General features: G+C 42.6%; 1 protein-coding gene across 1 annotated transcript in view; it reads left to right on the top strand.

Moving 5' to 3' along the window:
• Positions 1 to 17597, top strand: part of SPATA31F3 (SPATA31 subfamily F member 3) — a 117178-nt gene that overhangs the window by 23937 nt on the left and 75644 nt on the right. The window lies entirely within an intron of this gene.

Raw genomic sequence — 17597 nt, 5'->3', positions numbered from 1 at the left:
CGCCCCTCACATGTGGAATTTAAGAAACAAAACAGATGAACACAGGGGAAGGGAAGGAAAAATAAGATGAAAACAGAGAGGGAGGCAAACCATAAGAGACTCTTAAATATAGGAAAAAAACTGACGGTTTCTTGAGGGGAGGTGGGGGGGATGGGGTAATTGGGTGATGAGCATTAAGGAGGGCACTTGATATAATGAGCACTGGGTGTTATATGCAACTGATGAATCACTAAATTCTACCCCTGAAACTAATACATTGTATGTTAACTAAATTGAATTTAAATTTTAAAAAAAGGAAAAAAAAGTTCATGTGACCTAGCCTGGTGGGGTTGGGCCTAGGGGTAGAGAGGAGAGTGTGTGTATGTTAGAGATTTTGCTGAGACTATGGGTCCAGACGATTCTTTCCTTTTCTCTTTTTAAAAAGATTTTATTTATTTATTTGAGAGAGAGAAAGAGCGAGCACAAGCGGGAGGGTGGGGAGAGGCAAAGGGAGAGGAAGAAGCAGACTCCCCGCTGAGCAGGAAGCCCAGTGCATGGCTCCATCCCAGGATCCCGGGATCAAGACCTGAGCCAAAGGTAGACACTTAACTGAATGAACCACCCAGGCTACCCAAACGATCCAGAGGATTCTTGAAGAGGCTGAGTCTATAGTCTCCAGACACTGCCCACACGCCTCAAGAGCACCAGCTGTGCTCTATGGTTAGGTGGGAAAGCAAGTCTCCCACTTAGAGCAAAAGGAACAGGCATACCACACCGAGAGGGAGAATGTAAAACTGACACACAGCCCTTCACAACAGACCTCCTTCATGATCAATTATTTCCAAGGCTACAGGGTTTTCCTCAGAAAACTTTCATGGTATGTTTTTCAAAATTTTTGACTGTAACTCATAGTAAGAAATATTATTTATGATGTGACCTTGTATATACATAGTTATAAACATGTGTCCAGAGATCTAGAACTGAACCCAAAGTTTTGTGAACCAGTCCTCTTTTACTACATGTTATGCTCCCTGATATTTTCTACTCTATTTAATTAAAACAATCCTGGGCGCCTGGGTGGCTCAGTTGGTTGAGCGACTGCCTTCGGCTCAGGTCATGATCCTGGAGTCCCTGGATCGAGTCCCGCATCGGGCTCCCTGCTCGGCAGGGAGCCTGCTTCTGCCTCTGACCCTCCCCCCTCTCATGTGCTCTCTCTCTCTCTCTCTCTCATTCTCTCTGTCTCAAATAAATAAATAAATAAATCTTTAAAAAAAATAAATAAAAAAAAAATAAAACAATCCTGATAGTGACTCTCTCAAATGATTTCATGACTTCCCAATGGGTCTGGACCTGAATTTGAAAAATATAGCCTTAGGATACTTTTACATTTTTTATTAGAGAACTACATTTTTTGTGTTTTGATTTAAGAATGGTTACTGCTAAAGGTAAGGACAACATTGTGGAGTATAAGGTAAGCTTTCCCCTTGACTGCTGTGGTGCAAGAACAGAATTCTCAAGCTTGTCCTAAGAGTCTGTGGTTCTAAAACTGATGGTTACCAGAGGAGAGGTGGGTGGGGGCATGGGTGACATAGGTGATGGGGATTAAGGAGTGAACTTGTTGTGATGAGCACTGTGTGATGTATGGAATTGTTGAATCACTATATTATACACCTGAACTAATATAACACTATGTTAACTATACTGGAATTAAAATGAAAAAAAAGGGGGGCTATGATTCTAGCAGAGATGGACAGCTACTAATATACCTTTGACTGAAGACCCTACTCTATATGAGAGACTGATCCTCTTTGACCTGTGCACAAATGTAAAAGAATATTTATTCATTTGTTTACAATGATAAGGTGGAAATAATGTCAATAGGAGAATTATTAAATAACCTGTGAAATATTCATACCAAAAATAGAGAAAAAACTGATTTTTTTTTTAAGATTTTATTTATTTTTTAGAGAGCAAGCGAGAGAGAAACAGCATGAGAGGGGAGAGGGTCAGAGGGAGAAGCAGGCTCCCCACTGAGCCGGGAGCCCGATGTGGGACTCGATCCCAGGACCCTGGGATCATGACCTGAGCCGAAGGCAGACGCTTAACCATCTGAGCCACCCAGGCGCCCCTTTTTTTTTTTTTTAAAGATTTTATTTATTTGACAGAGAGAGAGAGACAGTGAAGAGGGAACACAAGCAGGGGGAGTGGGAGAGGGAGAAGCAGGCTTCCCGCAGAGCAGGGAGCCCGATGCGGGGCTCAATCCCAGGACCTGGAATCATGACCTGAGCCGAAGGCAGACGCTTAACGACTGAGCCACCCAGGCGCCCCGAAAAAAACTGATTTAATCCAGTAGGAACACAAAGATCAGAGCAATGAATGATTCTCATTGGCTGGATCCTGGAGCAGGTGGGGGAATACATATCTGAATTCCAGGAGGAGAGGACAAATAGTGGATTGAAAAAGCATATCAATTATAATATATATTTATATCTGTAAAGCAAATATTAAAAGTTATCACTTTTTTTTTTCTGGTAACATAGACTACAAAAGAGCAGAGCTTGACAGTGTCCTCTTGGTTGCTGGGGAGATACAAAAGTACTAGCTCTCTAAATAGTTGGGGGAAGCCCCCTCCCAGAAGTTGTATTATAAATTTTAGGGAGTAGTTATAAGACATTCAAGTTTATCAGCAAGAAAGTATGGGTTGAAAAAAAAGTTGTGAAATGCTTATTTGGAGACCTAGAATAACCTTACGAAATTCACTTTTTCAAGAATGATTCATTGAAGGAAAATCAATGGTATACATTTGGTTCTTACTGTCTTTTTCAGATAATATAATGAAAGTTCTCAACAAAGGCCAAAGAGGAAGGTTACTCTGTAGGTGAACTGAGTCATTAATACTGTATCAGTAAATTAACCACAGGCATCTCCCAATACATTGTAGTCCAGCTACAACCCATTAGTCGCTGTAAGGATAACAAGAATCACTATTAAGCTATCTGAATCGTTAATGATGTTACTGCAGTGGTTTGGGGAGTTGATCTTTAAAGGAATTTTAATGAAGACTGAAGATGATACCCACCAGCAAAACAAACAATCATAAAAACAAATTAAAAACCACTTTCCATTCCTGACCACAGGATCCTGGAGTACTGCTACTGCTTTTACCTGAGATGGTTCAGGTTTCTAGGCCATTTTATGCTAATAAGGGCAGAAAATGTAGAGCAGAACCATCGAAAAGAAACCATCAAAATCCAAACAAGACCCCAAGTCATTGTGAATTGACATAGCTTTGATTTTGAGAGTAAACTGTGAGGACACAACAGCAGTGGGCTTCAAAGAATGAGGTTGAAACCCTTAGTGCTTAATGGAGAGGATCACACCTGTATACAAGACACCTTGATTAAAAGCAAGTGTGCTGAAATACCCATGATGTGCACCTGGGTGTTTGAGAAATGAACAAAATGGGCTCTAATTTCTAGAGAAACAAGTGGTAGTGATTAGTGACAGGTAAAAACAAATGCCTGGTGAGAAAAACCTGGCTTTTCCTGTGCTGGAAGAAGTCCTAGGAAGAAGAGTGAGTTGAAAGGAAATCGAGTTGTAAAGATCCCACAAATGATAGTTAATGATTACTTCTTTGGCTGGTGGGTGGAACTGGGTTTTCTGACTCCCTAAAAAGGATGAAAGAAAGATAAAAAGACATTGTCTCAAGAATGATGTGACTGCCAGAGAATTTGTGGTATCTAAGGAAGGCTTGGAAAAAACCTCAGGAGGGCAGGAGCAGGTGGTGGTGAATTACAGAGGGACAAGGAGGTAGAATAGGGCTGTGTAGCTACATGATCTGGAGAAAATGAAAATAGATGACAAAACAATCTTTCTCTGGGTGAGAGAAGTCTGTCTAAATGTATTTGTCAGGCAGTAAGACATATGTGGGCAGCTTGGAATGTGTGTGTGCAAGACACACCCATTCTTTGCAGAGCACATGCTTAGAACACAGTGAGAATATTTATAAGGGCAGAGTGGTGGGAGTAAGAGGAGGAAGGGTTGCTCCATAGTAGGAGCTGGTGGAAAAATAAGGAAGAAGACAGCTAGGGAACCTCTTCCAAAGCTATATAAAGATTTGTACCTGGGGCACCTGGCTGGCTCTGTTGGAGCATATGACTTTTGATCTCAGGGTTGTGAGTTCAAGTCCCATTTTGGGTGTACAGAGTACTTAAAAAAAAAAAGATTTGTAACTGAGAAGCCTGGGGAGCAGCCCTGATAATAGGCAGGAGTCTCCTCATTTGGCATGCTAAATGTAAAGTACATTTACTATACTTGCTTTTATCTGATTCTTTTAAAGAAATTTATTAATTTTGCATTCTGAAATTTACTGAATTCATTTATCAGTTCTAATAGATTTTTGGTGGAATTTTAGGGTTTTCTATATATAGTAACATGTCATCTGCAAACAGTGAAAGTTTTACTTCTTCTTTACCAATCTGGATGCCTTTTATTTATTTTTAAAGATTTTACCCATTTATTTGTCAGAGAGAGAGAGAGCGAGAGCGTGAGCGTACAAGCAGGGGGGAGCGGCAGGCAGAGGGAGAAGCAGGCTCCTGCTTGAGCAGGGAGCCCCATGTGGGACTTGATTCCAGGACTCCATGACCTGAGCTGAAGGCAGACGCTTAATCGACTGAACCACCCAGGCATCCTGCCTTTTATTTCTTTCATCTGATTCTTCTTATAGGACTGGCAGCTGTTTGAAAAAGGCTCAAAAACATCTAAGGGGCGCCTAGGTGGCTCAGTCGTTAAGTGTCTGCCTTTGGCTCAGGTCATGATCCTGGGGTCCTGGGATCGAGCCCCGCATCGGGATCCCTGCTCAGCGGGAAGCCTGCTTCTCCCTCTCCCATTCTCCCTGCTTGTGTTCCCTCTCTTGCTGCCTCTCTTTCTGTCAAATGAATAAATAAAATCTTAAAAAAAAAAACCCAAAACTCCCAAATATCTAAAAGTGATTGCTTGGAGGTTATGAAGGCTTTCCTAGGTGGGAACAAGGCAAAGAAAACCTATGAGTGGAGGGACAAGGGAAAAAAACCAGAGTGGGTTGAGCAGGTAGAAAAAGGAATCTCAGGTTTTCAGTGATATTAAGAAGGAGAAAAATTTAGATGGTTCCCACTGTCTTCCACAGAGCATGGGTTCTATAAATCTTTGTTGAATGAATGTTGCAGAGATGACTGGACAACATAAAAAGTTTGAGATCATGGTGTCAGTACCCTTTCTTTTCCTCAAAGTTCCTCTCAAAGCCAAGCCAGAGAGACTAATCAAACTAAATCTTCAGAGCTCAGGTCTAAAAACTACAGAGTCACCAGCTCATCTCATCACATCCACTCCACTTCCCCAGAGGTAGACCCTGAATGGTAGTTCAGGGCTAGCAGGGATGAGAACAGGTAACCATATAGTAGTTACAGGTGATTTCTTTGACCACAGGGGAGAGCTGCAAAATTTTGGAATTTAGCTAGTTTGTACAAGCACAGTAAGAGATAATATTACCGCGGTCAATGGTCCCCTGCATTTATGCTGCGTCCTGTGGCACTGTGGCCCGGCTCACAGGAAGGATACTGCTCTAAGGGCAGGTGTAGGAAGCTTGAAAATGTATCTCCTCCCTCCTGGGTTTGGGCTGGAGAAATTCAGCATGAGCAGCATCTGCACTTGAGGGTGAAAAATTTCAAGGTAGCTGACAACTGGTTCCAGGAAGCATGTGCCAAAAAGAGAGCCTCAGGGAAAGGTATGTACTTAACATAGAAGGTAACTACCCACAAGGGTATGGAAAACCAGCAGAACCAGGGTCTAAGAAATGCAAAATGCATAGCACAGACTCTAAGCTCACTGTGGACATCAACATCAATCTCAAGATTTAAACAAAAGCCATCAAAAAGAGTTTTGCTTTAGGAATGCAGTGTCTCACGACATTGTTCTGGGAGCCCTGTTCATAGTCAGCCATTCTGTGGCCTAGCAGTAGCTTACAGCTTTTAGTTTTCATGTCTGCAGACCCTGAAAGGGTCTACCTAGTACCTCTGTGTCTTCCTCCATTCACCCTATTTATCCAGCACAGCAGCATTAGCTTCAGTTAGCCCAGGGAGACAGTCACCCCCAACTGCACAGGGCTCTTTTGGGGTTTCCAAGCTGCAGAAGGGCTAAACACTGAATAAAACTGTCTTCCTGAAATCTGCTCAAGAGAATAAGACATGACAGAGATCCTGTTTTTAATATTTACTGAAAGCCAACAAAACTCTAATATACATGAGAACAAAATTATAGCATGATCTTTAGCCTCTGGGGGCTTGGGATGAGTCTTCATGAAAAGCTACAGTGCTGGCTTCCCACTGAAGCAGAGCAACAGTTAAGAAATAGCACACTATCAGTGATTGGGTGGTGTGACTGCACTTAGCAAGAAGAGCTTTTCAGCAAGATGGAGAGGCACTCCTTGTTCTCTGCTGTGGGCCCCTGAAGCAGAGATTCAACCCCATTTAATAAACTTATTACACCTTAATTATCTTTATTTGTTTATTGATTCTATGAATATTTGCTGAGTGCAGCCTACTATGTGTCAGGCACAAATCAGGCACTTAATAACTTGGTAGAATGAACAAATGGAATCTCACTCAGCCTGTGAGAATGCAGTGTATATGCATGTGTAGGGGGCATGAGTGTAGGATTTTTAAAAAAAGGTGTTGCTTGAGCTAAATTTTGAAGTATGAGTGGGAGTTACCCGAGTGGCTAAGGAAAAAAAAAAAAGCATTCCAGGAAGAGGTAAAAGCACATGCCAAGGCATGTACTGCTATATGGGGACTCCATCATAGCTCAGATGGTATGAAGCCAGCCGGTTGCTGGATAGAAATAGACAAGGAAAACTGCCTTCATGTTATGAATCAGCCCAAAAAACTGGTTTGAGACAGTATGCTTAAAATAGTTGTTTAGAAGGGAATATGTATTTGGATTTCAGGAGGTTAAAAAAAAAAAAACAAAAAACCAGAGAATTGAATTTTCCGAGGCCAGGTAATAGGATAGCCCTGATTAAGTACCAGGGCTGACCAGTGAGCACACTACTTGGCCTTCGGACCCAACAAGAAACTCCTCTCCATAGCCTAAGAGCTGGTAGGTGGTGACTGTAGTGAATCACTGGGGCTTTCCCTCTGGGAGACCCATAAACTTGATTAAGAGACTCCAAAAAGAAAAAAAAATAGGAGAGAGAGTGATCCAGGCAGCCCATACACTGTTGTTTTAGTGAGAAGACCCCAGTAAGGTGAAATATTCCTCACTAATAGAAACATGTATGTAAAAGGGCTTTAACTACAACATGTTATCCAAATATAAGGTACTGTCATTATTATCATAAGAAGCTAAGAATGTGGCCAGTTCATTCAAAGCAAATGGACAAAAGTAATTTTGGCAGGGCAATGGCAGGGGGATTAACAGTGGAGCTGCCAGAGGGGGCACAGAACAGCAGCTGTATTTCAATGATGACTGGGAAAAGGCATACTTACTCTACATTGACTCCTATAGATACTCTGTAAAACTGTAATTTCCCCTTACTTTTCTCTATAGTAAATGATTAGAGAAACCCAGACTGATTCTATGTGAACTCCTCAAGGGCAAACAACTGTCGTATTTATCTAGCATAATGCCTGGCAAGTAGGTAGCACTTAGTAAGTATCTATGAGTCTCTGAGGGGATTGCTAGGAGGGGAGGAAATTTGGAGAGGGATGTTATAATGGAAAAAATAATGTCTCCAGCTACAAATTGATGGTTTCTTGGTCCAAAGCTGGTAAGCAATTCCTGTCAGAACTTGGTCATTAAGATTGAGGGGTGGAGTGGATGATGATATTCCCATCAGAAATGAATAAATCAATTTGAGAAATGAAGATAGCAGAAATCAAGAGTACTGCTGGAGAAAAGCAGGTGGGACTAGAAGATAATAGATTCTGTAACTAAAGAGAAAGGAAACTATTTGCATAAATATGATCCACTTAGGAACAGGTGTACTGAAAAAAAGGGAGTGTGGGAAATGGGCTGGAGAAAGCCCTACTATTCATGTTTGAGGAAAAGGAAGCACTGTCAAAAATACTGCAAATGTAGGAGGAAGAAAACTGTAAGAATGTGATCAGAGAAGATGTGGAAGATTAAAGGCTAAAAAATCCTTAAGTAAAACCCAGATATATCCGTGTACCTGCAAGTGAAATTCTTTCCCCTTTTATTTTCCTTTGGAGAGAGCATTTTTTTGAGTAGATTAAGGCAACTATGTGACATCCTTCACATCCATTCTGGAATGATTTGACTTGTGTTGTGATTAGGGGAGAGTTAGACAGTATTCTTAAGATTTTTGTAATCTTTATGTTTACCCAAACCTGGACATCAAGGAGATGATACTCAAGGTCCAGTATGTGGGGAGCACCTGAACCCATCTAGCAATTCCTCCAGGGACATGAGAGGGTGTGATACCAAGAACCCTCAATGAAAAGACCCATGTAGAAAAAGACCCCAAGGACATATTCTGAATTGGAGCAAAGATCATATTTGCAGGCTTACTCTTTCTGATTTTCTTAAAAAACTATAAAACTATAATATATAAAAAACTATATATATATATGTATATATATATATATGTATCCATATCCCTATTTATTTTGGTGTGTTAAGTTGATGAAAGGGGTTTGAACTGAAAGGGGATTATAAACAACTTTGTAATGGGGAGGTGATTAACCAATATAAACCTTTGTCAGAATTTACTCCACTGAGGGAGCTGTGTATGACATGCCACACCCATGCTTCAGGCAGCCATTGAGTTAAATAGAAAAGCTAACAATTGGTAAATTAGGTTGTTTTGTTTTCTCACAAGCTTGATCTTTCCTAAGTAACCCCAGGAGCCCAGGGAAACCACTTCTATTATAGGAGGATGTCACTAGGTTTGGCTATGTGGAAGGATAAAAGGGGAACAGGAAAACTCAGAGTGGTTCTCTGGTGAATTACATTGCTGACTTCCCTCACCACTCCATTTTTGGACAAGAAACCAGAATCTCTCCTTGGTCCCAAATTTGCACCTTGGCATTCAGGTGGAATGAAAGCACTACCACAGCCAAGGGGGTGAGATAAGGGTGCATCACTGTATCAGGTGAAGAACCCTTTGCCCTCCCCAGACAATGGACTTCCAATAAGCCTTCTTTGGTTCTGCACCTGTTCAGCCCTCCTCCTCATCATACAGAAGCACTTTTTGGAAAAACTCCTGTGTGTTATCTGTGGACCAGTGTCTATGGTGCAGTATTCAGATGGCCACAAAGACACTGTGAATCACGCTTCCTAAAAGTGACCCTGTCTCTCCCTCTGCTCCCTCAAGGATTCTGCAAGCTGGGAGGGTGGTCTTAAAAGACCATCCTCTGAAGTGTTCCTCTTGTTTCCCAGAGCAAGTCCTATCAAAGACCACACCCAAAGGCCTCTTCCAGACCCAATTAAGTCCAGAGACACCCAGAGGCATCATTACAGTGGGGTTGCCAGTGAAGGAAGCCACACCCTGAAATCTGGGGATTCAGTGGATATCAGTTCCTGCAGCAGTCTCATCCCCAATTAAACTGTCCTCATTCACTTATTTAATCGTCACATTTACTGATCGTATACAAAGCCCTATGTTTAGTATCTTAATGCAACTTAACAAATATACATTCTTGCTTCTGGCTCTCCTTGATAATTTTTTTCCCAAATAAACTTCAAAAAACAGATTTCATGATTCCAAGCTTTGTGAACTTGGACAAACTGCTAAACTTCTCTGAGTCTAAAGTGCCTAATGTTTAAAAGGGATAATTTCATAATGCTGTTGTTAAGGATTATATGAGATGTTAAATATCCCTGGCATGGTACTTGGCATATGGGTGCTCAGTAATCCTACATATCCTTTTTTCCTTCCTTCAGAGGACTTTCTCTTCCAGGACCTGCCAGCATCAATTATTCCACCTGATCTTAACGGCTTGCTTGTGGATAGTCAAGCCCAGGGCCCCAAGTCTCCTATCTTTGCTTCAGAGGCCTCACTGGTCCTCCCTTCCCTTAACGCCCTTTGCTCTAATAGAAGTTCCTGCCTCCACAGAAATCCAGCTTGGAGACAACCTGGGCTACCACGGAGAATAAAATTTCTAATGGGGTGGGGGTTGGAATGGACAAAGGCAGCAGTCCCGCAGGGCCCCAGCCTCTCGACCACCTTGGAGGGACGCAATTTAGGGCACACTGAGCCCTAGAAAGGTCAAGGCCAAAGTCCTGTGGGCATATGGGGAGTTACTCCTGGCCTAGATCCCGTGGCAGGCTCCTCTCCTTTCTGTCAGAGGTTCCTTCCAGTCAGTTCTAGGGCACAGTCTAAAGTATTCCTTTATACAGGGGTCCTCTGTGGGGTCCATCTCCACCGCGCAGGCTCCCGAGGCTCCGCTATGTTCTCAAACGGCCTTCCATTGAGACAACACCAGAGACCACCCTTGCCCTCCGGTACTTATACAGACGGTCTCTCTGCGGGGACAGTGCCTCCACACTGCGCCTCCCCATGGCAGCAAATGCAGAGAGAGCCCTGGGAGTCTCCATTCACACAGGGGTCCTCCTTGGGGGCGGCTCCCCGCACCGCCTCCGGGACTCTCCCAAGGGGCAGAGGCAGGGACACTTGGGGGTTTATCCCCGTACTCAAGGACTCCCTTAGGGGCGGCTCCCACACAACACCTCAGAGTCCCCAAAGGGTTGTCCGAGGCCCGCAGACCCGTCCCTTAGGGTGCCTGCCGGGTCCCCGCCGCCCCCGCCCCCGCTTACCGGGACCGTCAGGGTGCGGGACGCGGGTCCGGGACTGGCGGACTCTACACCGCGAACCCCGCGCCGCCCATGGCCGCTCGGTAGCCGGCGTGCTGGGGCCGAGCGCCGGGAGCAGGCGGCGCGGGCGGTGCAGCAGGCTGAGGCGGCAGCGGCGGCGGCGCGCGCGCCCCAAGCACACCCACCCTCCGCACCCCCCGCCCCGCGCGGCTGCGGCGCGTGCGCCCGCGCGAGGCGACCTCCGCGGGCCGGTGGGCGCGCGCCCCGCCCCGCCCTCCTGCGCCTCGCGGCGCGGCCCTCTGGGCTCGGCTGGCGACCTCGCGTGGCCCTGAGGCGCTGGGGGACCGCAGGAGGGCGGCGGCCGGCTCCGACGACGTGTGGGTCCGGGAGGCAGTGGGCGCCCCGGACCAGCGCCCGGCTCTGCGGGGTCTGCCGGGTCTTCTCGGCGGTCGGGCCGCCAGCGACAAGGTCAGTGCCCGCCCGGAGGAGGCGTCCCGAGAGGGGGCTCCGCGGCGGCTCTCGGCTCCCGCCCGCCGAGGCGAAGCGTCCTGCCACCCGCACCTGCCTGAGGAGGTGAGAATGACTCATCCAAGCGGCCTCGGCCCGAGCCCTTCCCTCTCTCGCCAAACCCAGGTGCCCCGTCAAGGCCTCCGGGCGGACGACCCGCGCGTTAGGGCCCTCACCTTCGCAGTACCCCGCTGCGGAGTGTCCAAATGAGCCGTCGCAAAGTGCTCTGCTGGCCCAACTGTTCCTGTGCGCTGTTTTCTGCGGTTATTGGCCCTCCATCTCCAGCAGCAAAGCTGTACCTTGATATGACCCACTCTTTGCTGCTGCAGCCTCATCCCTCAGACTATCTGAATAGCCAGCATGTAAGCGGGCCAGCACATGCATTACACCAAACTGCATCCTCTGAAGAGGGCAAGAAAAAGATCAAGTCATAAAGTACCTAACAACTAATTATAAAGAAATAACTGAAGATACGCAAATGAAAGAACCGTTTGTAATTTCGTTTACATTTTTAACATACCTTCATTTTCTTGTGCATTCAAATACATATCTCAAATACAGTTCACATCATCATTTTTTGAGCATCTAGTATTTGTTACACCCTGTATTAAGCGGGTAGTAGGGGATAAAAAAAAAAGGAAACTCATTTTATCCTTAACATCATGGAACTTGCCAATAGGGAATATAAGATCAATATAGTACTACATGTTGCTATAACTTTTTTAAAAAATTCAATTTAATTAACATATACTGTGTTCATTTCTGAGGTATAATTTAGTGATTCATCAGTTGAAGTGATGAGCGCTGGGTGTTGTATGCTATTACTTCTAAACAAAGTACCAGGTACTATTCTAAAAACTTTAAATATATTAAGTCATGAATTTTTATACCATTCCTTTGAGGGACTGTATTTTGCTGGTGATGAAAATTAAGCGCAGGTCATGTAGCTAATATGTGGTGGAGGTGAGATTGAAATCCTTAAATTCTGACTTCAGACCCCAAGTTCCTATTTTACTGTACTGCCATTGAGAAAGAAAAGGATACTAGCACGAATCTATGGAATTTTAAAATTAGTACTTATTTCTCAGGAACCACTATCTCTCCCTCCCTCCCCCCGCTTGTGAAAGTAACACAAAAGAGCAGACAGCTTTCTATTAGCCTGGAAGCCCCTACCCTTCTTAAGAATTACATCATATCAGCAGTTTCACAGATAGAATTCTCTGAACTGTTTTCAGTAAGTGTTTTATTTCCATCCTGTTTGACAGGATATATGGAAGAAAAGGCTATAATAATATCACCGTAGAAATATCTGGTGTTTAATTCCTTCCTTCATTCAAAAATAAAAATGTGTATTGTCCACCTATAGTATGTCAGGCATTGTGCTGAGAACTAGAAGGGGTGCAAATAAGATTAAGACACAGTACTTTCCCTCAAGGAGTTGTAATCTCACAGAGGAAGCAAGCACTGACAGAGAACCATAATGTAAAACAGAAAATGAGTTTTGCTCAATAGAGGAATGAAATGCAATGGTAATTCCAAGGAGGAGAGAGACAGATTACTTCATGAAGGGAGGAGCTTGGGTTAAGGAAAACACATAATTGTCATTTAACTTATCGTTGATATTTAAAAAAATTTTTTTTAAAGATTTTATTTATTTGCGAGAGAGAGAATGAGAGACAGAGAGCATGAGAGGGAGGAGGGTCAGAGGGAGAAGCAGACTCCCTGCCGAGCAGGGAGCCCGATGCGGGACTCGATCCCGGGACTCCAGGATCATGACCTGAGCCGAAGGCAGTCGCTTAACCAACTGAGCCACCCAGGCGCCCTCATTGATATTTAAGTGCTATAAACAGTATGAGAATTTTTCAAATTCCCTTATTTCTTAAAAATTACATGCAAAGTTCTTATGTTCAGAAAAGACAGCTTATTACTGTAAGGATTGTTTCGGGTATGGAGAGGTTAGTAAGTGCACACTTTTTGAAGATGGTTTACCTTATCTCTCCTAGTGAGGGGCACAGAATAGAATGATGATGCACAAGATAGGATTTCAAGGTTAAAGGAATAGCAAAAGAAGTAAGGTGGTTTGCATTTCCCTGATGATTAGTGATGTTAAACATCTTTTCATGTGTCTGTTGGCCTTCTGTATGTCTTCTTTGGAAAAATGTCTATTCAGGTCCTCTGCCCATTGTAAATCAGATAATTATTATTATTTTTGGGGTGTATTAGAAGCTCTTTATATGTTTTGGATATTAAGCCTTTCAGATATATCATTTGCAAGTATCTTCTCCCATTTAGTAGGTTGCCTTTTTATGTTGTTGATGGCTTCCTTTGCCATGCAAAAGCTTTTATTTTGGTGCAGTCCCAATAGTTTATTTTTGCTTTTGTTTCTCTTGCCTGAGAAGACATACCCATAAATATGTTGCTAAGACTAATGTCCAAGAGATTACTGCCTATGTTTTCTTTTAGGACTTTGATGGTTTCAAGTCTCACATTTAGATCTTTAATACATTTTGAGTTTATTTTTGTGTATAGTGTAAGAAAGTGGTCCAGTTTCATGCTTTGAGAGATCACCTAATACCAGTCAAACTGACTAGTGTCCAAAATACAAGAAATAACAAATGTTGGCAAGGATGTAGAGAAAGGGGAACCCTCATAAACTGTTGGTGGGAATGTGTATTGGTGCAACCACTGTGGAAAACAGTATGGAGGCGCCTCAAAAAACTAAAAATAGAAATACCATATGATCCAGTAATTCCATTGCTGGGTATTTACCCAAAGAAAACAAAAACACTAATTTAAAAAGGTATATATGCACCCCTATATTTATTGCAACATTATTTACAATAGCCAAGAAATGGAAGCAATCCAAGTGCCCATTGGTAGATGAATGGATAAAGAAGATGTAGCGTGTGTACACACACACACACACACACACACACGAATATTATTCAGCCATAAAAAAGAATGAAATCTTGTCATTTGTGACAACATGGATATACCTAGAGGGTATTCTTAAGTCAAATAAGTCAGAGAAAGACAGATACCTTATGATTTCACTCATACGTGGAATCTCAAAAACAAAATGAGAGACGAAACAATAAACAGACAAACAAAAACAGACTTGTAAATACAGAGAACAAATTGGTGGTTGCCAGAGGGGAGGTGGGATGAGTAAAATAGGTGAAGGGATTAAGAGGTACACACTTCCAGTAATAAATAAATGGTGGAGATTAAAAGTATAGCATGGGGAATATAGTCACTAACATTGTAGTAACATTGTATGGTGACAGATGGTGACTACACTTATTGTGGCAAGCACTGAGTAATGTATAGAATTGTCAAATCACTATGTGGTACACCTGAAACTAATATTATACGTTAACAGTACTTCAATAATAAATATATATTTAAAAAAAAGAAAAAGCAAAGTGGGAGGGAACAATGTATGTCTGGGGGCAGCCAGGACTGTGACAAGACCGGGTCAAGGGTTGCTGGAGAGTAGCCTGTACCACACAGAACTGCTCTTGCAAGATAGAAATTGTGTTTTCAACTGTTTTTTTTCCCCTTGTCTTTTAATTATGACAAACATATGCCACAAATATTCTGGGATGGTCTGAGTTCAGAAATTTGATGCCATTATGCCCATAAGTTCTTGTCATTAAGATTGACAAATATTGGTCAGTATATTCATGTTAGTGTCTGGAAAGTAGAGATCATTTTATATTCAACACACTTTTTAAAAGATTTTATTTATTTATTTGAGAGAGAGTGAGTACGAGGAGGGAGAGGAGCAGAGGGACAAGCACACTCCCCGCTGAGTGCAGAAGTTGACACAGGGCTCGATACCAGGATCCTGAGATCATGACCTGAGTCAAAGTCAGATGCTTAACCGACTGAGCCACCTAGGTACCCCTCAACAAATGTTTAATAAATAAGGAGTTTGTAAAGGCAGAGAGAGGCTATTTGATAAAGACCTCTAAATAGTTAGATGTTTTAATATGGTAGGTAATAGGGAGCCCATACAAGTTTTTGAGCAGGTAGTTGCATGTTAAAGACCAACCTAAGCATTTAGAAGTGTTATCTTTTAGATAAAGGACTGAATGCAAGTGCATATATCTTGTCAGTAGTTCAAACAAAATGTTACTTTTTTTTTTTTTAAGATTTATTTATTTATCCGAGAGAGAGAGAGCACAAGTGGGAGAGGCAGGGAGAGGGAGAGAGAATCTCAAGTAGACTCCTTGAGGATGGCGGAGCCTGATTGGGGGGCCTCAATCTCACAACCCTGAGATCACTACCTGAGTTGAAACCAGGAGTCGGATGCTTAACTTACTGCACCACCCAGGCACCCCAGTTCTAACAAAATTTTAAAATATAAACATGAGAATGAGTGTATTTTCTCTTAGGCCTTAGATAAAAATCTGTTGGGATATTGAGAAGACTGTGAGGGGAAAAAGTAATCAGAATGCCACTGAATCCTCTTTTGTACTTTTCATATTTTGATGGTGACCTCCAGTGGAAGGTAATCAGTGCACCCTCTTTGCTTACAGTACACATCTCTTGGGGCAACTACCTAGCACACAATTGCCCTTTGCTGTGAGTGGCTCTAGAGCATAAGGATAAGATCTTAGTGGCCTTCTCAGACTTAGGCAACTCAACCCCTGGCTGCTGCCATTTGATCCAGAGGTAGACACCCAATGTAAATTGGTGCTGTCATAGTCTCTCCCAAATTTGAAACTCAGAACAAAGCAGTACATGGTAATTCTATGTTTAACTTTTTGAGGAACTGGCAAACTGTTTTCCACAGTGGCTGAACCATTTTACATTCCCACCAAATTGTATGAGAATTCCCATTTTTCTATACCCTCACCAACACCTGTTCTTTTTCTTTTCTTGTTTTAGACATTGTAGTGGATATAAGTGGTACCTCAGGGTGGTTTTGATCTCCCTAGTGGCTAATGGTGTTGAACATGTTTTTCATGTGCTTGTTGGCCATTCTATGTCATCTTCAGAGAAATGCCTATTCAAGTTATTTGCCCAGTTTTTGTTTGCTTTTTGTTATTGTTGTTGTTGAGTTGTAAGAACTCTATTTTGGATACTAGATTGTTATCATATATTTGATTTGTAAATATTTCTCATTCTATATATTGTGAATGTACTGTATACCACTGGATTGTTCTCTTAAAATGGTTAAATTTGTGTTATATGAATTCCCCCACAATTAAACAAAACAAAAACAAAACCAAAAATCAGAACAAAAGAACCAAGCAGCAAGAGCTTGGGAATTGCTAGACTTGAGTTAGGTGTTCTGAAGAGAAGACCCGCCCACTGTTGCTGCTGTGACCCCAGGCCTGTGTTGGTCAGTCCTTGCTCTTCCTGCATCTTGGTTGTTTTCTTCTTTCCATTTCTTTTACTTAGGCTTCAGCCAGTCAATTGAGGGATATTAGGGCTGTTTCTGGTTTTTGGTGATTATGAATGAAGTAACTAGAAATATTTATATACAGATTTTTGTGTGATGAGTTTTCTTTTCTTTTCTTTTTTTTTAAAAGATTTTATTTATTTATTTGGCAGAGAGATAGCGAGAGCAGGAACACAAGCAGGGGGAGTGGGAGAGGGAGAAGCAGGCTTCCTGCCGAGCAGGGAGCCCGATGTGGGACTCGATCCCAGGACCCTGGGATCATGACCTGAGCCGAAGGCAGACGCTTAACGACTGAGCCACCCAGGCGCCCCTGTGTGATGAGTTTTCATTTCACTTTTGCAAGTACCCAGGTATATGATTGCTTGGTGGTATGTTAATTGTATGTTTGACTTTATAAGGAACCTACAAAGTGTTTTCCAAAATGGGTGTATCTTTTTGCATTCCCATCAGCAATGTACGTGTGCTCCAGTTGTTCCACATCCTCTCCAGTACTTGGTAGTGTCAGGTTTTTGTTTTGTTTTTAGCCATTATATTTTGGTATCTCATTGATTTCACTGGATTTTCTTTAAAGATTTTATTTATTTATTTGAGAGAGAGAGAGAGAGAACACAAGCAGGTGGAGCAGTGGAGGGAGAGGGAGAAGCAGGCTGCCCGCTGAGCAGAGAGCTCGTAATTCTTTGAATTACCTTTGCACCTATGTCAAAACTCAATAGGCCATTTTTGCGTGGGTCTATTTCTGGACTCTCTATTCTGCTTTATTGATCTATGTCTTCATCCTTTTGTCCTTACCACATTGCCATCTTTATTAGTATAACTTTATAGTAAATCTTAAAACTGGGTGGTGTGAGTCCTTCAACTTTATTCTTTTTTTTTTTTTTTTAAAGATTTTATT

This window comes from Mirounga angustirostris, unplaced genomic scaffold (genome assembly GCF_029215605.1).
Source record: "Mirounga angustirostris isolate CCGP_5_RB_7025 unplaced genomic scaffold, mMirAng1.0.hap1 SCAF_15, whole genome shotgun sequence".
In the NCBI taxonomy this organism is placed as follows: Eukaryota; Metazoa; Chordata; class Mammalia; order Carnivora; family Phocidae; genus Mirounga; species Mirounga angustirostris.
The sequence above is the reverse complement of the archived record's forward strand: the minus strand, read 5'-3'. Positions and strand labels throughout refer to the sequence as shown.